This window comes from Choloepus didactylus (genome assembly GCF_015220235.1).
Source record: "Choloepus didactylus isolate mChoDid1 chromosome 11 unlocalized genomic scaffold, mChoDid1.pri SUPER_11_unloc2, whole genome shotgun sequence".
Taxonomy (NCBI): Eukaryota; Metazoa; Chordata; class Mammalia; order Pilosa; family Megalonychidae; genus Choloepus; species Choloepus didactylus.
The window spans coordinates 1,612,284-1,619,355 of record NW_023637579.1 but is presented as its reverse complement, the minus strand read 5'-3'; the positions used below and the strand labels follow the sequence as shown (position 1 = coordinate 1,619,355).

At 36.5% G+C, this 7,072-nt stretch overlaps 1 pseudogene; it reads right to left on the bottom strand.

The window, feature by feature from the left end:
• Nucleotides 1-5,520: 5,520 nt before the first annotated feature.
• Nucleotides 5,521-7,072, bottom strand: LOC119524546 (annotated as a pseudogene).

Below are 7,072 nucleotides of genomic sequence, written 5' to 3'. Positions count from 1 at the left end.
GAAAATGAAAGCACAAAAGAAAGAATGGGGAAAAAAATTAAAAAAAATCGAAATGGACCTCAGGGATATGACAGATAATATAAAACGTCCAAATATAAGACTCATTGGTGTTCCAGAAGGGGAAGAAAAGGGTAAAGGTCTAGGAAGAGTATTCAAAGAAATTGTTGGGAAAAACTTCCCAAATCTTCTAAACACCATAAATAAACAAATCATAAATGCCCAGCAAACTCCAAATAGAAGAAATCCAAATAAACCCACTCCAAGACATATTCTGATCACACTGTCAAACATGGAAGAGAAGGAGAAAGTTCTGAAAGCAGCAAGACAAAAGCAATTCACCACATACAAAGGAAACAGCATAAGACTAAGTAGTGACTACTCAGCAGCCACTATGGCGGCGAGAAGGCAGTGGCATGATATATTTAAAATTCTGAGTGAGAAAAATTTCCAATCAAGAATACTTTATCCAGCAAAGCTCTCCTTCAAATTTGAGGGAGAGCTTAAATTTTTCACAGACAAACAAATGCTGCAAGAATTTGCTAACAAGAGACCTGCCTTACTTCAGATACTAAAGAGAGCCCTACAGACAGAGAAACAAAGAAAGGACAGAGAGACTTGGAGAAAGGTTCAGTACTAAAGAGATTTGGTATGGGTACATTAAAGGATATTAATAGAGAGAGGGGAAAAATATATATGAGAAACATAAACCAAAGGATAAGATGGCTGATTCAAGAAATGCCTTCACAGTTATAATGTTGAATGTAAATGGATTAAACTCCCCGATTAAAAGATATAGATTCGCAGAATGGATCAAAAAAAATGAACCATCAATATGTTGCATACAAGAGACTCATCTTAGACACAGGGACACAAAGAAATGGAAAGTGAAAGGATGGAAAAAAGTATTTCATGCAAGCTACAGCCAAAAGAAAGCAGGTGTAGCAATATTAATCTCAGATAAAATGGACTTTAAATGCAGGGATATTCTGAGAGACAAAGAAGGCCACTACATACTAATAAAAGAGGCAATTCAACAAGAAGAAATAACAATCATAAATGTCTATGCACCCAATCAAGGTGTCACAAAATACATGAGAGAAACACTGGCAAAACTAAAGGAAGCAATTGATGTTTCCACAATAATTGTGGGAGACTTCAACACATCACTCTCTCCTATAGATAGATCAACCAGACAGAAGACCAGTAATGAAATTGAAAACCTAAACAATCTGATAAATGAATTAGATTTAACAGACATATATAGAACATTACATCCCAAATCACCAGGATATACATACTTCTCTAGTGCTCACGGAACTTTCTCCAGAATAGATCATATGCTGGGACATAAAACAAGCTCAAAAAATTTAGAAAAATTGAAATTATTCAAAGCACATTCTCTGACCACAATGGAATACAATTAGAAGTCAATAACCATCAGAGACTTAGAAAATGCACAAATACCTGGAGGTTAAACAACACACTCCTAAACAATCAGTGGGTTAAAGAAGAAATAGCAAGAGAAATTGCTAAATATATAGAGACGAAGGAAAATGAGAACACAACATACCAAAACCTATGGGATGCAGCAAAAACAGTGCTGACGGGGAAATTTATAGCACTAAATGCATATGTTAAAAAGGAAGAAAGAGCCAAATCAAAGAACTAATAGATCAACTGAAGAAGCTAGAAAATGAACAGCAAACCAATCCTAAACTGAATAGAAGAAAAGAAATAACAAGGATTAAAACAGAAATAAATGACATAGAGAAAAAAAAACAATAGAGAGGATAAATATCACCAAAAGTTGGTTCTTTGAGATCAACAAGATTGACAAGCCCCTAGCTAGACTGACAAAATCAAAAAGAGAGAAGACCCATATAAGCAAAATAATGAATGATAAAGAAGTTGAGCTTTGTATCATTGTTGAATCTTTTGCACTTTGTGGCTGTCCTTAATGGGATTGCATAAAAGAATGTTCTTGTTCATAGGAAGTGTATATGTAAATTATAATGTATGTTCAAGGATGTGTGCAGCTAGCTCTCATGTTCAGAAAACAGAGCAATAGATGATGGATGATAGGGAGGGAGGGAAAGAAATAGTGGTGTGAGAGCATGTTAAGGTTGGTGGATTGAGCTATCGGGGGAGGGGGTCAGGGTATGATGGAATTCTTTGTATGGGATTAGTATTGTTTTTGCAACTGTTCCTATAACTTTGAATTTATTTCAAAATAAAAAAAATCAATTTGCCACCAGCTCTGCCCCAATCAAGATGACATAATGAGAAGTTTCATGGCTGAGTTTCTCAACAGAAGGTTTTAATAACCATCAAGAATTGGCAGAAACACTTTTCTGAAAGTTCCAGAACACAGAGGGTTTCAATAACAGAGTGAGTGCTGAGGAAAAGGCATTTTGAAAATGGAAGAATCTCATGGCAACCTTATCCCCTCAGCAGCTTGACATGAAAAAGAACTCTCCTCCCAGCAGGAGTCCCAGGTAAGCCAGGGAGAAGTGTAACACTCCTGTACCTAATGGGGGCATGGATATCTGGCCTCAGCTCTCTGGCGGTGGCCTGAGGAACTGAAGCAAGATGCTTATAATGGACAAGACATCCAAGTACATGGTTATAGATTAGGATGTCAAATATAAGCTTCATGGTAAAAACAAAGAAAATAGGGAATACACAAGCTCATCTAGACAGAAAGAGTACATGTTGCTAGGATGGGGAGAATGAGGAGTTTCTGTAAAATGTGTGAAGGGTTTCTGTTTTAGGTGATGTTACAGTTTTTGTAATAGCTGATGGTGACAGTACCACAAACACCACTGTGAATGTGATTCATCTCAATGTTAGGTTTTCAACTGGTTGACATGGAAAGTTGTGTTGTATATGTGTTCCCATAATTAAAAAACAAAAAGGAGACGCTAAAGAGATGATGACAGTTATGCATTCACAACTATAGTCAATATGAGAACATTCTCACTTCTGAAGAAAAAATATCCCACACCCCTTTTATCACCCTATTAATGACATTAAGCTTTGTTACAGTCTTTGTTACAATTAATGAAAATATTACAATGTTACTATTAACTATAAACTTTACATTAATTGTATTTTTTCCCATAGAACTCCCTCTTATTAACACCTTGTAATAGTGACATACACTTGTTCTACTTCATTTGAGAAGCCTCTTTTATTTATACAATTAACCACCATCATTGTCTACTCTGGGTATTGCTAAGTTATAGTCAGTTTGTATCATATAACTTTCCTTCTGGTGACATGCATGGCTCTAGCCTTCCTCTTTCAACTATATTCACACTCTGCTTTGTTAATTGCAACTCTGTGCTACCATCACACAGTATTTTGCTTTCTGAACATTTACAATCACCTTTATTAAAACTCAACTCTTCAAGCTGAATTCCCCAATCTATACACTTTCTCTATCCTGATAACTGATACTCTCACATTTAACTTGCAGAGTCTGCTCATTATAGATAGTTCATATTATTGAGGCCATACACTATTTGTCCTTCTGTTTCTAGCTTATTTCACCCAACATTATGTCCCCAAGGTTAATCCACATCATTGCAGGCAACAGGACTTTATTCAGTATTACAGCTTCAAAATACTCCATCATATGTATATAACATAGTTTATCTACTCATCAGTTGATAGACATTTGGTCTGATTCCTACTATTGGCAATCATGAATAATGACACTATAAACATTGGTGTGCAAGTGTCTATTTGTGTCACCTGTGAGTATATACCTAGTAATGGTATTTGTGTTCCTGTGAGTATATACCTAGTAATGGTATTGCTGGAAAATGTGGCAGTTTTATAGTAGGCTTCCTAAGGAAACATTAAAGTGCCATCCAGAGCAGATGCACCATTCTGATGCACCACCAGAAGTGAATGTGTATGTATTTCTCCACATCCTTTCCACTACCTGTAGTTTTGTTTTGTTTTGTTTTTAGTAATGGGCATTCTAGTATTTGTAAGATGGTATTCAATTGTGATTTTGATTTGCATTTCCCCATTAGTGAATTTAAGCACTTTTTCATATGGTTTTAAACCATTTGTATTTCCTCTTTGGAAACTGTATATCCATGCCTTTTGCCCATATTTTAATTGGGTTGTCTTTTTGTTGTTGGGTTGTAGGATTTATTTATATATTCTGGATATTAAACCCTTATCAGATATATGATTTCTGAATATTGTCTTCCATTTAGTAGGCTGAATTTTATTATCCTGACAAAGTCTTTGACATACAAATGTGTTAAATTTTGAGAAGAAATTTATCCATTTCTTCTTTCATTGCTTGTACTCTGGGTGTACAGTATAGAAAACCACCTCCTACCACAAGAGCTTTAAGATATGTCCCTACATTTCCTTCTAAAAGTTTTGTTGTCTTAGCTCTAATGTTAAGGTCTTTGATCCACTTTGAGTTAATTTTTGTATAAGGTGTGAACATAGGGACTCTCTTTCATTCTTTTGGATATGAATACCCAGTTCTCAAAGCACTGTTTGTTGATGAGGCTGTTCTGTCCCAGCTGAGTGACATGGCCACTTTGTCAAATAATTGTCAGGAGATGAGAGGGACTGTTTCTGAACTCTCATTTCAATTCCATTGGACAATATATCAACCTTTAAGCCAATATTATGCTGTTTTGACCACTGTCACTTTGTAATATGCTTTAAAGATGGTAGTGTGAGAATTTCGATTTCAATTTTTTTCTCAAGATGTTTGGTTATTTGGGGCAACCTGCTCTTCAAAATAAATTTAATTATTGGGTTTCTATTTCTGCAAAGTCAGTCATTTGGACTTTGTTATTGCATTGACTCTGTAAATCACTTTGGGTAGAACTGACATCTCAACAACATTTAGTCTTTCAATCTGTGAATACAGTATGTTCTTCCATGTAGTTAGGTCCTCCTTCATTTCTTTTACCAATATTTTGTAGTTTTCTGTGCATAGGTATTTTTAGGTCCCTGGTTAAATTTATTCCTAAATATTTGATTCTATGTGTTGCTATTGTAAATGGAATGATTTTGATTTCCTCCTCAGATTGCTCAGTACTAGTGTAAAGAAACACTACTCATTTTGCATGTTGATGTATACTGCCACTTTGCTGAACTCCTTTATTATCTCTAGTAGCTTTCTCGATTTTTCTGGATTTTCTACATATAGGGTCATATCATCTGTAAACAGTGAAAGTTTTACATCTTCCTTTCAATTTAGATGCTTTTTATTTATATTTATTGCTTAATTGCTCTAGCTAGAACTCCCAGCAAAATGAATAACTCTGGTGACAGTGGGCATCTTTGCCTTGTTTGTAATCTTTGAGAGAATGCTTTCAGTCTTTCACCATTGAATATGATGTTAGCTGTGTGTTTTTCATATACGCCCTTTATTATGTTGATGCAGTTTCCTTCTATTCCTACCTTTGAAATATTTTCTTCAAGAAAGGGTGCTGAATCTTCAAAAGTCTTTTCTGCATCAATCAAGACGATCATGTGGCTTTTCCACTTTGATTTGATGATATGTGTTCTTGTTTCCTAATGCTGCCACTATGCAAAATACCAGAAATGGATTGGCTTTTATAAAGAGGATTTATTAGGTCACAAACTTACAGTTCTGGGGCTATAGAACTGTCCAAACTATGGTAACAAGAGGATACTTTAATTGAAGAATGGCCAATGATGTCTGCAAAAGCTGTCACCTGGGAAGACACATGGATTGTGCCCGCCTGTCCTGGGTTGTGTTGCAGCTCCTCTTTCAGCTTCTGTGTGTCCTTAGCTTAGTATCTCCTAACGTCTTTCTGCCTGCAACTCTAAGCATCTCTGGGCATCTCTGTCACCTCCTAAGCATCTCTCCAAAAATCTCTCTCAGCTGCACTTGGGGCATTTTGTCCTCTTTTAGCTTCTCTGAAGCAAATTCTGGCCCAGTATTTCAAAGCATCTGTAAGAATCTAGGTCTAATGCTTTTATTTTTATTTTATTTTATTTTTATTTTCCAAAAGCACTGTTTTTATTTATACAGAGTCCTGATCACTTCAGGGGTAGGAGGAGTGGGAGAGGTTCCTTCTTCAATCCAGGGGCCTCCTTAGTATTGGTTTGTCTTTACCAAACATGTAGGCAAGTGGCATCATGGATTTAGTAAACCAATTACAATGCTTAGTCTCTCTAGTCCCTCTCTGCTAGAGCAATAAGGTTAGCATCAATCTCTGCTTCTGCAAGAATCCTGAACTTAGGATTTTCAACTGTAACTACTCCAAATTCTATTTCTGAAGCTTTGAAATCAATTGATATAATAGTAGACAGGCATGTAATTGCAGTTTCCACTGTCTGTTCAAATGTTCAATCAAATTTCTTCACTTTTTTTTCAAGGAAGCTGGTTGACTCAGTTTGTTTAACTCCTGCTGCAGTGGCTTTAACTACTACTGCAGTAGTAACCTGCAGGATCACATTTGTACACCTGAGGACCTTGTTCTTCATCTATACCAATTAAAATCATACATCAAACAAGAGGCCTCATTTCAGCATTCTGTGTGTAGACCTGAGAAATACCTGCAATTCATTTACACAGCATGTCCACAGGACTCTCATAGCCATACCTGTATTTCCAATTAGCTGCTTCACAGCATGCCCTCTGTACCTGGGGTTTGCTGTCAGCTGTCATTCCTGTCATCACACAGCCAATGTTTTCAGTTATCTTGAATAAGTGAGTCACCATGCTGGAATCCAATAATTTGTCAGTTATTTTCTTCTGTGTGACAATTACTGCACAGTCTTTCCCTCTGACAGCTACTGATGTAAGGCCACCCTGGTTAATAGCCTTAAAAGCATCTTCTACTTGGTAGAGGCAGCCAGCAGGTGAAACAATGGTAATGTGGTGGTCAAAACCAGCGCTGGAACCAAGAGACATGTTGGTGCACCTACTACTTCAAACACAGCCTCTCTCTAATGCTTTTAAATGACTCCAGGAAACTAATCAAGACCACTGCTGAATGGGTGGGGCCACACCTCCATGGAAGTAATCTAATCAAAATATCACCCAGAGTTGCATAGG